The sequence below is a fragment of the Lipotes vexillifer genome, unplaced genomic scaffold (genome assembly GCF_000442215.2).
Source record: "Lipotes vexillifer unplaced genomic scaffold, Lipotes_vexillifer_v1.1 scaffold581, whole genome shotgun sequence".
Taxonomy (NCBI): domain Eukaryota; kingdom Metazoa; phylum Chordata; class Mammalia; order Artiodactyla; family Lipotidae; genus Lipotes; species Lipotes vexillifer.
In genome coordinates, this window is record NW_006788182.1 from 525404 (window position 1) to 543067 (window position 17664).

Consider the following 17664-nt stretch of genomic DNA (forward strand, 5'->3'; position numbering starts at 1 on the left):
GCAGTACTATTTTAAAATGATAAAAAATTATAAACCCACACAATAGTGAAGGTCAATGAAGTGCAAGTAAGAGAAACACACACACACACACACACACACACACACACACACACACACACAAAACACATACCAAGACACAGCCAAATCACATTGCTGAAACCAATGAAGAAGAGGAAAACATCTTAAAAGCAGCAAGAGAAAAAAATTATGTATAGAGGAATGTAGAAGAAATTCAGACTTCTTAAAAACAATGCAAGTCAGAAGACAATGGAACAATATCTTTAACAAGCTAAACAAAAATGTCTACAAACTTAAAATTTCATATTCAGAGAAAATAGATGTTTTGAGTGTTCATGAAACAATCACCAAAGTAGACCATTTTCTGGCCTTTAAAATAAGTCTTAATAAATATAAGTGGATTAAAATTATATAACATATCTTCCACGATCATGATTGAATTAAATTAGCAATAAATAACAAATGAATATGGAAGAATCTACAAATATTAAAAAATTAAACAACATACTTTTAAATATCTCATAGGTCAAAGAAGAAATCACAGGGGTAATTGGGACGTATCTTAAACTGAATGAAAATGCAAGATATAAAAACTTGTGTGATAGAACTAAAGCAGTTCTTAGAGTTTTATAGTTTTGAATGCTTATATTGGTAAAGAATAAAAGTCCAGGTTCAGTGATCAGAGCTTCCACTTTAAGAAGCTTAAAAGGGAAGAGGAAATTAAAACCAAATTGAAAAGAAGAAAATAAATAATAAAGATGAAAACCGAAATGAATTAAATAGAAAACAAAATAAAATAAATGAAACCAAAAGCTTTAAAAAAAATAAATTTGATAAATTTCTAGTCAGGCTAACCAAGAAAAAAAAGTCACAATTAAAAAAGGTACATTACTACAGATCCTGTATGTATTAAAAGGTTAAGAAAGGAAGATTATGAGAAACTTTGTGTAAATCACTTCAACCACATACATGAAGTTGATAAAGTCTTTCAAAGTCACAGATGATCAAATTTGACCCAAGGAAACATAGAAAATATGAGTGGTCCTGCTTTCCCAGCAGGCCCCATGCAGTGCCTGTGCACTCAGTGAACTTTCCAAGTTGTCTGTTGTGAGTTAGGGTGGCCTGAGATGCTGATCCTGTGCCCAAGATGCTTCAAAGCCTTATTAAGAACGTTTGGATCCCCATGATGCCCTACTACACCCAAGTTTACCAGGAGATTTGGGTAGGAATGGGGTTGATGGGCTTCATCTTTTATAAAATCAGGAGTGCTGATAAAAGAAGTAAAGCCTTGAAAGCTTCTGGTCCTGTGCCTGCTCATGGTCATCATTAACTAGCTTTCTTTGAATGGGATGTTTGTCTGTCTATGTTGTAGGCAGGACACAAACATGGGACATCGTGTTGACTTGTAGCAGTGTTGATGCCCTTGTGCATGAATAAATGTACCTGTGAGACCCACAAAAAGAAAAGAAAAGAAATATGAGTGGTCCTATTTTTATTAAATAAATTAAATTATATTTGATTCTCCCACAAAGAATACTCCAGGCTTCAATGGCATCACTGGTAAATTCTATCAGAGATTTACAGAACTTGTACAAATTCTTCACAAACTTCCAGATTAGGGAGGAAGTGAGAGTGTTTTTCACTTTATGAGGCCAGCTTCATTCAAATTCAAAACCAGACGGTCTTTACAGATAACACACATAAAAAGATAATGAAAGAAAAATATCCCTCATAAACATACTTGCAAAAATCGTTAAGAAAATACTAGTAAATAAAATCTAACAATATGTAAATGGATCATGCACCATGAACAAGTAGGTTTACTTTTGGTAATAAAAGATGGGTTTAACATTTGAAAATCAATCAATGAAATTCACCATATTCATAATAAAGGAAAAAAAATCATATATGATTAACTTGATTGATTCAGAAAAAAATAGATAATGTTTAGATTCCATTCATGAAAAAAATCTTGGCAATGTAGCAATTGAAGGGAATTTTCATAACTGACAGATATTACTGTAATTAATGGTGAAAGACAATGTTTTATCTCTTAGAACAAGAGTAATGCAAAGGTACATTTTATCACTTATAGTAAGGAAAAGGAATTAAAGGCATTTTAAAAAGGCATTACAATTGTAAGTGAATAAATATAAATTGTCTTTATTCACACATTGTCTGTTTTTGTTTATAGAAAAATTCTACAGCCATACCACTCTGAATCTTCCTGATCTCATCTGTTTATAGAAGAAGCCCAAGAAATTAATAGAAAATGTACTAGAATTAAAAAGTAAATTTAACAAGTTTTCAGAATACAAGACCAACATATACAAATATATTGTATTCTAAATAATAGCAAAAATTAGAAAACAATTTTAAATATCATTAAAAGTCATTAAAAATAATACTTAGTGATAACTTTTACAAATATGTGAAGACGTCTTCACAGAAAACTATACATTATTGCTTAGAGAAATTAAAGAAAGCATGAACAAGTAAAGATATGTATTATGCACATGGATTGGAAGTTTAATATTGTTAACATGTCAATTCCCCCTAAGTTAGTGTATAAATTCAAACAATCTCAACCAAAATTCCTACAGGCTTAGTAAAATAGAAGTTGATAAGTCAGTTTAACATTTATATGTACATGCAAAAGATCTAGAACTGCCAAAACAATTTTTACAAAGAAAAAAGGAGAATAAAAGGGTTTACCATAAACCTACATTAAACTAAATGCCATGGCTATGGAATAATAAAATACATATGAATTATAACAGAATGGAGAATATAGAATTATTAGATCCATTCATATAAACTACTTTTCAACAATAAGGCTGAAGTATTTCAATACAAAATGATGATTTTAAGTATTTTACATTGGGTTATCTTTTTTATTTTTGAGTTGTAAGAGTTCTTTACATATTTTGGGTACTAGACCTTATCAGATATTATTTGAAAATAATTTTTTCCCTTCTGTAGGTTGTCTTTTTTTAATTTAATTTAATGTTTTAAACATCTTAATTGGAGTATAATTACTTTACAGTGTTGTATTAGTTTCTGCTTTATAACAAAGTGAATCAGTTATAGGTATACATATATCCCCATATCCCCTCCCTCTTGCATCTCCCTCCCGCCCTCCCTAACCCACCCCTCTAGGAGGTCACAAAGCACCGAGCTGATCTCCCTCTGCTATGTGGATGCTTCACACTAGCTATCTATTTTATATTTGGTAGTGTATAAAAGTCATTGCTACTCTTTCACTTTGTTCCAGCTTCCCCTTCCCCATGTCCTCAAGTCCATTCCCTACCTCTGTATCTTTATTCCTGTCCTGCCCCTAGGTTCTTCAGAACCATTTTTTTTTTTAAGATTCCATATATATGTGTTAGCATACAGTATTTGTTTTTCTGTCTCTGACTTATTTCACTCTGTATGACAGACTCTGGGTCCATCCCCCTCACTACAAATAACTCAATTTCATTTCTTTTTATGGCTGAGTAATATTCCATTATATATATGTGCCACATCTTCTTTAACAATTCATCTGTCGATGGACACTTAGGTTGCTTCCATGTCCTGGCTGTTGTAAATAGAGCTGCAGTGAACATTGTTGTACATGTCTCTTTTTGAACTATGGGTTTTTTTTTTAAGGTATATACCCAGCAGTGGGATTGCTGGGTCATATGATAGTTCTATTTTTAGTTTTTTAAGGAACCTCCATACTGTTCTCCACAGTGGCTGTATCAATTTACATTCCCACCAACAATGCAAGAGGGTTCCCTTTTCTCCACACCCTCTCCAGCATTTATTGTTTGTAGATTTTTTGATGATGGCCATTCTGACTGGTGTGAGGTGATACCTCATTCTGGTTTTGATTTGCATTTCTCTAACTATTAGTGATGTTGAGCACCCTTTCATGTGTTTGTTGGTAATCTGTACATCTCCTTTGGAGCGATGTCTATTTAGGTCTTCTGCCCATTTTTGGATTGGGTTGTTTGTTTTTTTGATATTGAGCTGCATGAGCTGCTTGTATATTTTGGAGATTAATTCTTTATCAGTTGCTTTGTTTGTAAATATTTTCTCCCATTCTGAGGGTTGTCTTTTGGTCTTGTTTATGGTTTCCTTTGCTGTGCAAAAGCTTTGAAGTTTCATTATGTCACATTTGTTTATTTTTGTATTTTTTTCCATTTCTCTAGGAGGTGGGTCAAAAAGGATCTTGCTGTGATTTATGTCAAAGATGTTCGGCCAGTGTTTTCCTCTAAGAGTTTTATAGTGTCCGGTCTTACATTTAGGTCTTTAATCCATTTTGAGTTTATTTTTATATATGGTGTTAAAAAGCGTTCTAATTTCATTCTTTTAGATGTACCTGTCCAGTTTTCCCAGCATCACTTATTGAAGAGGCTGTCTTTTCTCCATTGTATATGCTTGCCTCCTTTATCAAAGATAAGGTGACCATATGTGCATGGGTTTATCTCTGGGCTTTCTATCCTGTTCCATTGATCTATACTTCTGTTTTTGTGCCAGTTCCATACTGTCCTGATTACTGTAGCTTTGTAGTATAGTCTGAAGTCAGGGAGCCTGATTCCTCCAGCTCCATTTTTCTTTCTCAAGATTGCTTTGGCTATATGGGGTCTTTTGTGCTTCCATACAAATTGTGAAATTTTTTGTTTTAGTTCTGTGAAAAATGACATTGATAGCTTGATAGGGATTACATTGAATCTGTGGATTGCTTTGGGTAGTATAGTCATTTTCACGATGTTGATTCTTCCAATCCAAGAACATGGTATATCTCTCCATCTATTTGTATCATCTTTAATTTCTTTCATCAGTGTCTTATATTTTTCTGCATACAGGTCTTTTGTCTCCTTCACAAGGTTTATTCCTAGGTATTTTATTCTTTTTGTTGCAGTGGTAAATGGGATTGTTTCCTTAATTGCTCTTTCAGATTTTTTGTTGTTAGTGTATAGAAATGCAAGTGATTTCTGTGCATTAATTTTGTATCCTGCTACTTTACCAAATTCATTGATTAGCTCTAGTAGTTTTCTGGTAACATCTTTGGGATTCTCTATGTATGGTATCATGTCATCTGCAGACAGTGACAGTTTCACTTCTTCTTTTTGGTTTTGGATTCCTTTTATTTCATTTCTTCTCTGATTGTTGTGGCTAAAACTTCCAAAACTATGTTGAATAATGATGGTGAGAGTAGGCAACCTTGTCTTGTTCCTGATCTTAGAGGAAATGTTTTCAGTTTTTCACCATTGAGAACAGTGTTGGCTGTGGGTTTGTCAGATATGGCTTTATTATGTTGAGTTAGGATCCCTCTGTGTCCACTTTCTGGAGAGTTTCTATCATAAATGGGTGTTTAATTTTGTCAGAAGCTTTTTCTGCATCTATTGATATTATCATATGGTTTTTATCCTTCAGTTTGTTAATATGGTGTGTCACATTGATTGATTTACATATACTGAAGAATCCTTGCTTTTCTGGGATAAACCCTACTTGATCATGGTGTATGGTCATTTTAATGTGCTGCTGGATTCTGTTTGCTAGTATTGTGTTGAGTATTTTTGCATCAATGTCATGAGTGTTACTGGCAGGTAGTTTTCTTTTTTTTGTGACATCTTTCTCTGGTTTTAATATCAGGATGATGGTGGCCTCGTAGAATGAGTTTGGGAGTGTTCCTCCCTCGGCTATATTTTGGAAGAGTGTGAGAATGTTAGGTGTTAGCTCCTCTCTAAATGTTTGACAGAATTCAGTTGCAAAGCCATCTGGTCCTGGACTTTTGTTTGTTGGAATACTTTTAATCACAGTTTTAATTTCAGTGCTTGTGAATGGTCTGTTCATATTTTCTATTTCTTCCTGGTTCAGTCTTGAAAGTTTGTACTTCTCTAAGAATTTGTCCATTTCTTCCAGGTTGTCCATTTTTTTGGCATATAGTTGCTCGTAGTAGTCTCTCATGATCCTTTGTATTTCTGCAATGTCAGTTATTACTTCTCCTTTTTCATTTCTAATTCTACTGATTTGAGTCTTCTCCCCTTTTTTTCTTGATGAGTCTGGCTAATGGTTTATCAATTTTGTTTATCTTCTCAAAGAACCAGGTGTTAGTTTTATTGATCTTTTCTATTGTTTCCTTCATTTCTTTTTCATGTATTTCTGATCTGATCTTTATGATTTCTTTCCTTCTGCTAACTCTGGGGTTTTGTTGTTCTTCTTTCTCTAATTGCTTTAGGTGTATGGTTAGGTTTTTTCTTTGAAATTTTTCTTGTTTCTTAAGGTAGAATTATATTGTTATAAACTTCCCTCTTAGAACTTCTTTTGCTGCATCCCATATGTTTTGGGTCATCGTGTTTTCATTGTCATTTGTTTCTAGGTACTTTTTGATTTCCTCTTTGATTTCTTCAGTGATCTCTTGGTTAATTAGTAGCATATTGTTTAGGCTTCATGTGTTTTTGTTTTACAGTTTTTTTTCCTGTAATTGGTATCTAGTCTCATAGTGTTTTGTTCAGAAAAGATACTTGATAAGGTTTCAGTTTTCTTAAATTTACCAAGGCTTGATTTGTGACCCAGTATGATCTATACTTGCAAATGTTCCATGAGCACTTGAGAAGAAAGTGTATTCCGTTTTTGGATGGAATGTCCTATAAATATCAATTAAGTCTATCTGGTTTAATATGTCTTTTAAAGCTTGTGTTTCCTTATTTTCATTTTGGATGATCTGTCCATTGGTGAAAGTGGGGTGTTAAAGTCCCCTACTGTTATTGTGTTACTGTCTATTTCCCCTTTTATGGCTGTTACTATTTGCCTTATGTTTTGAGGTGCTCCTATGTTGGGTGCAGAAATATTTACAATTGTTATATCTTCTTGGATTGATCCCTTGATCATTATGTTGTGTCCTTCTTTTTCTCTTATAATAGTCTTTATGTTAAAGTGTATTTTGTCTGATATGAGTATTGCTACAGCAGCTGTCTTTTGATTTCCATTTGCATGGAATATCTTTTTCCATCCCCTCACTTTCAGTCTGTATGTGTCCCTCAGTCTGAAATGGGTCTCTTGTAGACAGCATATATATGAGTCTTGTTTTTGTATTCATTCAGTGAGCCTGTGTCTTTTGGTTAGAGTATTTAATCCATTTACCTTTAATATAGTTATCTATATGTATATTCCTGTTACTGTTTTCTTAATTGTTTTCTTAATTGTTTTGGGTTTGTTATTGTAGGTCTTTTCCTTCTCTTGTGTTTCTTGCCTAGAGAAGTTCCTTTAGCATTTGTTGTAAACCTGGTTTTGTGCTGCTGAATTCTCTAAACTTTTTCTTTTCTGTAAAGGTTTTAATTTCTCCATCAAATCTGAATGAGATCTTTGCTGCGTAGAGTAATGTTTTTTGTAGGTTTTTCCCTTTCATCACCTTAAATATGTCCTGCCACTGCCTTCTGGCTTGCAGAGTTTTTGCTGAAAGATCAGCTGTTAACCTTATGGGGTTTCCCTTGTATGTTATTTGTTGCTTTTTCCTTGCTGCTTTTAATATATTTTATTTGAATTTAATTTTTGATAGTTTGATTAATGTTTCTTGGCATGTTTCTCCTTGGATTTATTCTCTGTGGGACTCTCTTTGCTTCCTGAATTTGATTGACTATTTGTTTTCCCATGTTAGGGAAGTTTTCAACTATAATCTCTTCAAATATTTTCTCAGACCCTTTCTTTTTCTCTTCTTCTTCTAAGACCCCTATAATTTAATGTTGGTGCGTTTAATGTTCTCCCAGAGGTCTCTGAGAGTGTCCTGAATTCTTTTCATTCTTTTTTCTTTTTTCTGCTCTGACACAGTTATTTCCATCATTTTATCTTTCAGGTCACTTATCCGTTCTTTCTGCCTCAGTTATTCTGCTGTTGGTTCCTTCTAGAGTTTTTAAATTTCATTTATTGTGTTGTTCATCATTGTTTGTTTGCTCTTTAGTTCTTTTAGTTCCTTGTTAAATGTTTCTTGTATTTTCTCCATTCTATTTCTGAGATTTTGGATCATCTTTATTATCATTACTCTGAATTCATTTTCAGGTAGACTGCCTATTTTCTCTTCATTTGTTTGGTCTGGTGGGTTTTTACCTTGCTCCTTGATCTGCTTTATATTTCTCTGCTTTCTCATTTTGTTTAACTTACTGTGTTTGGGGTCTCCTTTTCTCAAGCTGCATGTTCGTAGTTCCCGTTACTTTTGGTGTCTGCCCCAGTGGATGATGTTGGTTCAGGGGCTTGTGTAGGCTTCCTTGCGGTGGGCACTGGTGCCTGTGTTCTGGTTGGTGGGGCTGGATCTTGTCCTTTTGGTATGCAAGGCCACATCCGGTGGTGTGTTCTTTTTTTCTTTCTTTTTTTGCGGTACGTGGGCCTCTCACTGTTGTGACCTCTCCCATTGTGGAGCAGAGGCTCCAGACGTGCAGGCTCAGCAGCCATGGCTCACGGGCCCAGCTGCTCCGTGGTATGTGGGATCCTCCTGGACTGGGGCATGAACCCGTGTCCCCTGCATCGGCAGGCGGACTCTCAACCACTGCGCCACCAGGGAAGCCCCCGGTGGTGTGTTTTGGAGTGTCTGTTAACTTAATATGCCTTTAGGCAGCCTGTCTGCTAATGGGTGTGGTTGTGTTCCTATCTTGCTTGTTGTTTGGCATGGGGCCTCCAACACTGGGGCTTGTTGGCCGTTGGGTGGAGCTGGGTCTTAGTGTTGAGACAAATTTGTCTGTGAGAGCTCTCGCTGATTGATATTATTTGGGTCTGAGAAGTTTCTGGTGGTCCAACTTCTTGGACTCGGCCCTCCCACCTCCAAGGCTCAGGCCTAAACCCTGGCCTGAGCACCAAGACCCTGCCAGCCACATGGCTCAGAAGGAAAGGAAGAGAAAACAAAAACAAAAACAAAAAAATGGACAGAACCCTTGCACAAATGGTAAAAGCAAACCTATACAGACTAATTCACACAAAGAAACATGCACATACACAGAAAAAGAGAAAAAGGAAAGAATATATATATATAAGCGGAAGAGAGCAGCCAAACCAGGAAATCCACCAATAATAATAAGCACTAAATAGTATACTAAGGTGAACATAAAACTAGAAATTAGGCACAGAAGGCAAACCTGAAGTCTACAGTTGCTCCCAAAGTCCACTGCCTCAATTTTGGGAACGTTCATTGTCTATTCAGGTATTCTTCAGTTCCAGGGTTTATCAGTTTGATTGTGGGGATTTAATCTGCTGCTCCTGAGGCTGCATGGAAAAATTTCCCTTCCTCTTCTTTGTTTGCACAGCTCCTGAGGTTCAGCTTAGGTTTTGGCCCCGCCTCTGCATGTAGGTTGCCTTCAGGTGTCTGTTCCCTACCCAGGACAGTAGGGGTTAAGGCAGCAACTGATTAGGGCTCTGTTGCTTACTCAGGCCGGGGGAAGGATGGGGGTATGGTAGTCATAATTGGAATGCGGAGTGAGTCTGAGGTGGCAGAGGCCTTCCTGACGTTGCAACAGTCTGAGGTGTGCCATGTGTTCTACCAGGGAAGTTGTCCCTGGATCTCGGGACTCTGGCAGTGGCATGCTGCATGGACTCCCGGGGGGCTGTTGACAGTGGCCTGAGCTTGCACACAGGATTCTTGGTGGCAGTGGCAGCAGTCTTAGCATTTCATTCCGTTCTTTGGGGTCTGAGCTGATAGCCATGGCTCACTGCCGTCTCTGGAGCTCCCTTAGGCAGTGCTCTGCCTTTTGTGGGCACAGTGGGAAGGGATCCTGTCTCCTTGTGCACCCCGAAAGAAAGGTCTCTTGCCTCTCTGGCAGGTCCGGACTTTTTCCTGGACTCCGTCCAGGCTAGCTGTGCTGCACTAGCCCCCTTCAGGCTGTGTTCACGTAGCCAACCCCAGTCCTCTCCCTGGGGTCTGACCTCCAAAGCCCAAGCCTCAGCTCCCAGCCCCCACCCACCCTGGTGGGTGAGCAGACAAGCCTCTCAGGCTGGTAAGTGCTGGTCAGCAGTGATCCTGTGTGCGGGAATCTCTCTGCTTTGCCTTCTGCACCACTGTTGCTGTGCTCTCCTCCATGGCTCTGCAGCTTCACCCCCACCCCCGTCTCCGCCAGTGAAGGGGCTTCCTAGTGTATGGAAACTTTTCCTATTTCACTGCTCCCTCCCAGAGTTGCGGGTTCCATCCATATTCTTTTGTCTCCGTTTTTTCTTTTTTCTTTTGCCCTACCCAGGTACCTGGGGATTTTCTTGCCTTTTGGGAAGTCTGAGGTCTTCTGCCTGCATTCAGCATGTGTCCTGGAGGCGTTGTTCCACATGTAGATGTATTTTTATGTATTTGTGGAGAGGAAGGTGATCTCCACGTCTTACTCCTCCACCATCTTGAAGGTCCTTTCCGGGTTGTCATTTTTTAACTGACTTTATTTCTAACCTTTAAAAATTGTATAAAAATAAATCTTTAAAAAAGACTTTTTTTAAGAATAGTTTTAATTTCACAACAAAATTGAGGGGAAGATAAAGAAATTTTTCATATATTTCCTACCCCCACGTATACATAGCCTCCGCTATTTTCAAAAGCCCCCATCAGGGTGTACATTTGTTGCAGTTGATGAACTTACATTGAGCGTCTGGGCCTTGTGCTTTCTGTTTTAAAGGTTATTAATTTTTGATTCAATTTCTTTCATAGATATAGAGCTATTCAGATTGTTTCTTCTTGTGTGAATTTTTACAGGTTGTGTCTTTCAAGGAATTGTGGTCCATTTCATCTGGGTTATCAAATTTGCGGGCATAGAGTTGTTCAATAAAGGATTCTTTTATTATCCTTTTATGGGGTCTGTAGTGATCTCCTCTGTTTCATCTGATATTAGTACTTAGGGTCCTATCTCTCTTTTTTTTTTTGATTAGCCTGCTTAGAGGCTTATTGATTTTATTGATTTTTCCAGCTATCGGTTTCATTGATTTTTCTCTGTTGATTTCTGTTTTCAATTTAATTGATTTCTGCTCTAATCATTATTATTTATTTTCTTCCACTTACTCTGGGTTTAATGTGCTCTTCTTTTTCTAGTTTCTGTACGTGGAAATTTAGATTATTGATTTCATATTTTTTTTCTTTTCTAATATATGTATTCAATGCTATAATTTTCCCTCTAAGCACTGTTTTTGTTGACTCCCACAAATTTTGATAAGTTGTATTTCCATTTAGTTCAAAATATTTTAAAATTTATCTTGAGATTTTTCTTTGACCCATGTGTTAGTTGGAAGCATGTGTTTAATCTCCATGCATTTTGAGATTTTACAGTTATCTTTTTGTTACTGATTTCTAGTTTAATTCCATTTTGGCCTGAGAGCAGATATTGCATGATTTTTATTCTTTTAAATTTGTTAAATTGTGTTTTATGGTCCAGAATGCAGTCTATGTTGGTGAACTTGTGAGCTTGGGAAGAATGTGTAATCTGCTATTTGTTGAAGTAATCTATGGATGTCCATTAAATCCAGTTGTCCCAGAACCATTTGATGAAGACTCTTTATTCCCCATGGAATTATCTTAATACCATTATAATGACCTAAAAGGTATATGGGTTTATTTCTGGACCCTAAGTTCTATTCCATTGATCTGTATAGTTGTCTTCATGCCAGTAGCACACAGTCTTGATTACTCTAGCTTTGTAGTAAGTTTTTTGAAATTGAGAAATATGAATTTTGTTCTTCTTTTTCAAGGTTAGTTTGGATACTCATTAAGTTTTTCTGGAAAAACTGTGTAATGCTAACAAAACCAATTTCCTATGGGGTTTATAACATGTGTAGAAGTAAAGTGAATGACAAAAAGCACAAATAAGAAGGAACATGTGAAATTATACTGTTCAGTTTTCTTGTATGATATGTAAAAATGATATAATGTGAATTCAAGGCAGACTTTGGTAATTTAAATATACATATTGTAAACCTTGGGGCAATGATGATGAAGAATAAGGATGAGGAGGAGGAGAAGGAGGAGAAGGAGGAGATAAAAAGCCAAGAGAGCTAGATACCATTGAATACTAAAAATGCATGATTTTTGCAAAATAAACTAAGAAAGAAGGAACAATAAACATAAAATAGTAAATAATTGGCCACATGGGAGACTTACACTAAACTGTGTAAACAGCTACTTTAAAATAAATGGACTAAACATCTAATTAAAAGATAGGATTTGTTGCCATGAACAAAAAATCAGGACCTCTTATATGATATTTATATGAAATGCATTTTAAATATAAATACCAGATAGATTAAAAATAAACAGACAGAAAATATATGCCATACAAACACTCAGCAAAATAGGCTTCAGAGGATAAATTATATCGGGGAAAGTAGACTTCAGGATAAGGAATATTAGCATAGATAAACAAAAACCGTTCAAGATGATAAAAGGGTCAGTTTATCAAGAAGACGTAACAATTTTAAATGTCTGTGCACCTAATACCAGAGTTTAACATAAATGAAGCAGAAACTGATATACCTAAAAGGGGATATAGACAAATCCACAATTGTGGTTGGAAATTTCAACGCTTCTTGCTTAATAATTGATGTAACATGTAGTAGATATAAGTACAAATATAAAGAAAAAGAAGACATAGAAGAAACATGGAAGAAAAAAATAGATTGAAGAATAAAAAAAGAAGACCTACAGTTTCCACTAACTTGACCTAATTGACACGTAGTGAATATTTCATCAAAAACAGAATACACATTTTTTTTCATGTGTTCATAGGATATTCACCAAGATCATTTGCTGGGATTTAAACAAGTTTGACTACGTTAAAAAGGATTAAAATGATGGAGTATCTCCTAATACCATAATGAAATTAAATTAAAAATCAATAACAGAAATACATGTGGAAAATACCTGAATATTTGGAAATTAAACACCACTTTCCTAAATAATCCATGGGTAAAGCAGAAATCATAAGGAAAATTAGAACATATTTTGAATTGGATGAAAGTAAAAACAGAACATAACAAAATTTGTGTGATGCAGCTAAAGCAGTGCTCAGGGAGAAATCATAGTGTTAAAGTTTGATTAGAAAAGTTAGCAGGAAGGTCAACAGTCTGTCTTTCCATCTTGTAAAAATCTAGATCATGAAGGGCAATTAAACCCAATGTAAGTAGATCTGACCAAGTTGTTGCATACTTCAACAGCTCATTCTTTTTTAATTGCATGTAGTAGTAGTATTCCATAGTATGGATGTAATTTTTCTGCCTATTTTTAGTTGGATTGTTTGTTTACTTACTGTTGAATATTGAGAGCTTAAAATGTTTTTCTGGGAATCCACTGCAATCTGCTTCCAGATTTTCCCCAAAATTACGTATGATCACAGCAGTAGTAGAAGGAACTCTGATGTAGTGAGAAGAAAAAGAAGCAATCATCTTTAAGAACCATTATGAATTTAGTCATATGATTACAGTTATGATTACTTTAAAAAGTTTTAATTGTCAAAATTTTATTAGAAAAGAAGCAAAATGTAGCTGCACTTGGGAAATATGTTTTCCTAAGAAATTTATTGAGCATCTTACCATATGCAAATTTGTGCTAGGCACCAATAAGTCTTTATTAGTTCATTAATAGCAAGATTTAAAACTTGAGAACAGAAATTTATTAAATTATGAAATTTAAATTTATTACAATTAAGCTATGAAAGTTTAAGATGATAGAGAATACTATTTGCAGAATTAGCAACTTAGTGCATTTCCCCCCTAACCTGATGCTGACTCCACAGCCTAATATATGAAATATCAGCAGCTTCAGTGTCCTCCTCAGACTGTGCTCTGTGAAGCAGAAATTATTTGTAGGGCTGTTTGTTCTTATCTCTAGGTTTTGCGCAGCAGTAAGGATATGTTTTCTCCAGGGAAGAGCAGGCCAGAGAGGGAGGGTTAATGTATGAGGCTTTGGGTTCCAAATGGAAAGACCCTTTAAATCTTCTCTATAAAATAGGAGGTGACACAATATGCTGAGTGTGAGGGTACCGAATGAGGTTGGGGGCTGAGTACAGGGGAGACTGGGAGACCCCTTAGGGATGACACAGTGCAAGAATGGTGTGCAAAGACGAAATGAACCAAAGAATGCCATCCAGCAGACTGAAGACAGGGCTGTCCAAGTCTCTCCCTGGGAACAGTGACATGGGAAGAAGAGACCAATCACACATTTCCACCCTGAGCATCCAGTGTACTCTGAATCCTCAGCTTCACAGTTTAGATGTGGGTGAATCAGAGTTTACAGCCAACCATACTGCAATGAGCCTGACAAAGAGAAAAAATGGCTCTGAATCAGATTTTTATTTAGCTCTTAAGCAAAGAGGGAGAGGTTCTTGCGTGACTGTAAAGACGGTGATGAAAGGGGATTGAGCGCAATGAAGGGCATGACAGGAACTTTAAAAGGGAATTTATAGTTAATTTATAGTGGCAGAGGAATTGTAAGCCTCTGGAGGCCAGAGATTAGGTTGTGCATTTCTTGGTATCCACCTCTGCACCTAGCAATGCTTAGCTACATAGTGAGTACTCAGAAAGCACGAGGAAGAGGGTGGGGGGGAAGATGGAGGGCATTATTTTGGAGAATGACTGTTCTGAGCAGGAAAAGAGAAGTAAGCACTGCATGCCCTACGAGTCACAGCCCATAGCCAACAGGCCAGAGTTCAGTGATACCTTCCCACTGCTAAAGAGGACTTAACAGTGACAATGGGAAAGTCAAGCAGAGCAGTACTTTGAGAGTGAAACAGGGACCTCCAAACTTGGGTTCCTGGGACCCTGTGCTGTTAGCTGTATCCGTCCTTTCTCTATTCTGGCTCTTACCTGGACTGGAATGCTTTCAAATGACTCTGAGGCTTCTTTTTACTGGAATCTGGGCTACAGAGGTTAGGATGTATGCAGTAACTGATATTTTTAATAATTAACCATCATTAATTTCTCAGCCAAGGGTCATTCTCTTCCTCCCTTTCAGAAGCTCAGGCACTTGGCACCTGTGTGCAGAAGTAAAAAATCATTCACAGATTATTGATACTCTGCAATGTTTCCCACCTCCCATTCCATATGTGTAAACCCAGAAAGGTCTGAGCTTTGTGACAGAAGCTCCTACTCACTGGCGAGAAGCTTAATAACACTTTGTGACAGAGCTACGTCACATGTACCCACACTGCCGTTGGCCTTAGGCTTTGCTCAGACAGGTAGGAGAGGTGGTGGAGGGGGCCAGAGGATGTGAAGGAAAAGGAGGAAAGCAATTGCTCATAAAAAGTTTTCATCCATTCTTTTTGCTACCTGACATTTTATTGGGTAAACATTTTTCTGCTTCTGTCTTTTTTGGGTAGATAAGAAGGGGATTTTTGTCCCCCAGAGAATCTATTACTTTCTGTGTGAGCTTGATTCTACAGCTGGAGAAACTTCAGCAGAAACGTATTCTTTCTTGTTGAGCCTTCACTGACTTCTCACTTAACTGCAGGCTCCTTGTCTCTAGCATTTCCAGCAAGGATGGTGAATCAGTTCGTTAGGACTAGAATTGGAGAATACAGTTTGTACCATGGGGTTACAGTATTGCCTCTGAAATCCTCAAAGCCTTAGCCACTCCAGTGCTCATCAGTGCTAGTGTTAGGAGTCTTCCTGGCCCATTGATAGGCTCTGGTCAGTGGGAAGGCCTTGGTGAGGAAGGGTGTATGGCAGAGACACTTTGTAGGGGCTCATCCTAAGACTGTTCTGGGACAGGAGCAGGATTCCTTTGGGAATGGGTTCCATAAGGGCCATTCTTTGTGGAAGTGATTAGATTTGACTGACTGGGATTCTGTCCAGTTCAGATATTCTAGGGTAGTAGAAAAGAGTTTATCTTTGAACTCTGGGTGAAATGTTTTGTGTAACCAATCCCCTTCCACAAACTGGGAAATAAATATGACTAGCATTTGATTGTATTAGAATGTCTTCCTTATATTTCTAATACTTCTTTTGCATTGCTTATGTTTCAAGTTGCCCATTCAACTCAGTTAATTTCTCAAATGCCTTGTGAAGCTTGTGAAATGCTTTTTTTGTGTAAACAGGTCTTTCACATATAATTATTAAGCTCTTCATTAATCAGTTCTTCATTACCCTGAGCAAAGGGAAATTAAGGAGTTAACCAAAATACATTTCAAACAGTCAGAATGATGTCACAAAATAAATCTGTGCTCTACAATGTATTTTCAATGTTTTCATATGGTATTAGTTTACTAAGAGTTTCATCCTGATTGGATGCTGAATTTCATAAAAGGCTTTTTCTGCATCCATTGAGATGATGATACAGTTTTTATTTCTGTAATTGTGGTGAAATAAATTGATTGATTTGAAGTGTCAACCCAATTTTGTATTCCTGGAATAAATACAACATAATTTTGATGTATTACCAGTTTTAAATATTGCTGTTGTCCTTGCCAGATTATAATATAAGGTCATACTCTCAAAAAATAAGTTGGGGAGGGTGATGTCAGCAAGATGGCCAAATAAGACATCCCTCATTTATATCCCCTACTCAACAACAATAATTAGGCATCCATCCTCAGACAAAAGGGCCTTTGTGTGAGCTTTCAGATCCAGTTAGGAGATTGTGAAATCCCAGCGCAATCCAAGACCGAGGCAGTCTCTTACTGAGGTGTCTGATTCTCTGACTGTGGTCCCAACTGCAGATCTGGAAACAGCTCTGTCCCTCTGTGAACTTAGCTAGAGTCCTGTTTTGTTTTGTTTTTTAAATAAATAAATTTATTTATTTATTTAACATTTGGCTGCATTGGGCCTTCGTTCCTGCACGCAGGCTTTCTCTAGTTGCGATGAGCGGGGGCTACTCTTCATTACAGTGCGTGGACTTCTCATTCTAGTAGCTTCTGTTGTTGTAGAGCAATGGCTCTAGGTGCACGGGCTTCAGTAGTTGTGGCATGTGGGCTCAGCGGCTGTGGCTCACAGGCTCTAGAACGCAGGCTCAGTAGTTGTGGCACACGGGTTTTGTTGCTCTGTGGCATGTGGGATCTTCCCGGACCAGGGCTTGAACCCGTGTCCCCTGCCTTGACAGGTGGATTCTTAACCACTGTGCCACCAGAAAAGCCTTACAGTCCTGTTTGACTTTGGTTCTATCACCAGCACCATACACCTAGGGACCCAGGGGGAGTCATGCCCCCCCATGCATCAGGTGATATGCATACAGAACTTGGTCTTGGCTGTGGACCTGGAAGTGGACTTAACGACTCCTGTCCCTTTTGGCTGTTCTCTGGGAGCCCCTGGACGTAACATCAAGATGGCAACATAGGTCATTCCCAACTTTAGTCTCCTTCACAAGAAGACCAACAATCAACTATCCATAGACAGGACACAATTGTAAAAATCCCTGGGAGTAAGGCTGAAGTGACCTCCTAGAACACAGAGATAGAGAAGGGACTGCATTGGAAGGGTAAGAGGAGAGGTTTCACTTTGATGGCATCACCCCTCCCTGTAGTGGCACAGCACCACACTGAGGGATGGCTCCCTGGGGTCTACATTTGCCCCACTGGGAACAGAGAGCAAGGTGGACATCTAGCTCCCCCAGCTTTGGGTGTACATTCTGGGACGCCCACTCAGATCTTGTATCATGGGGATCACTGGGGATCAGATAGAGATAGAGAAGAGATTCACTCATATCTTGGTGGACTATATTCC

General features: G+C 37.5%; 1 pseudogene; it reads left to right on the top strand.

Moving 5' to 3' along the window:
* The first annotated feature begins 1165 nt into the window (after positions 1-1165).
* On the top strand, positions 1166-1348 carry LOC103076834 (6.8 kDa mitochondrial proteolipid pseudogene; annotated as a pseudogene).
* The last annotated feature ends 16316 nt before the right edge of the window (positions 1349-17664 follow it).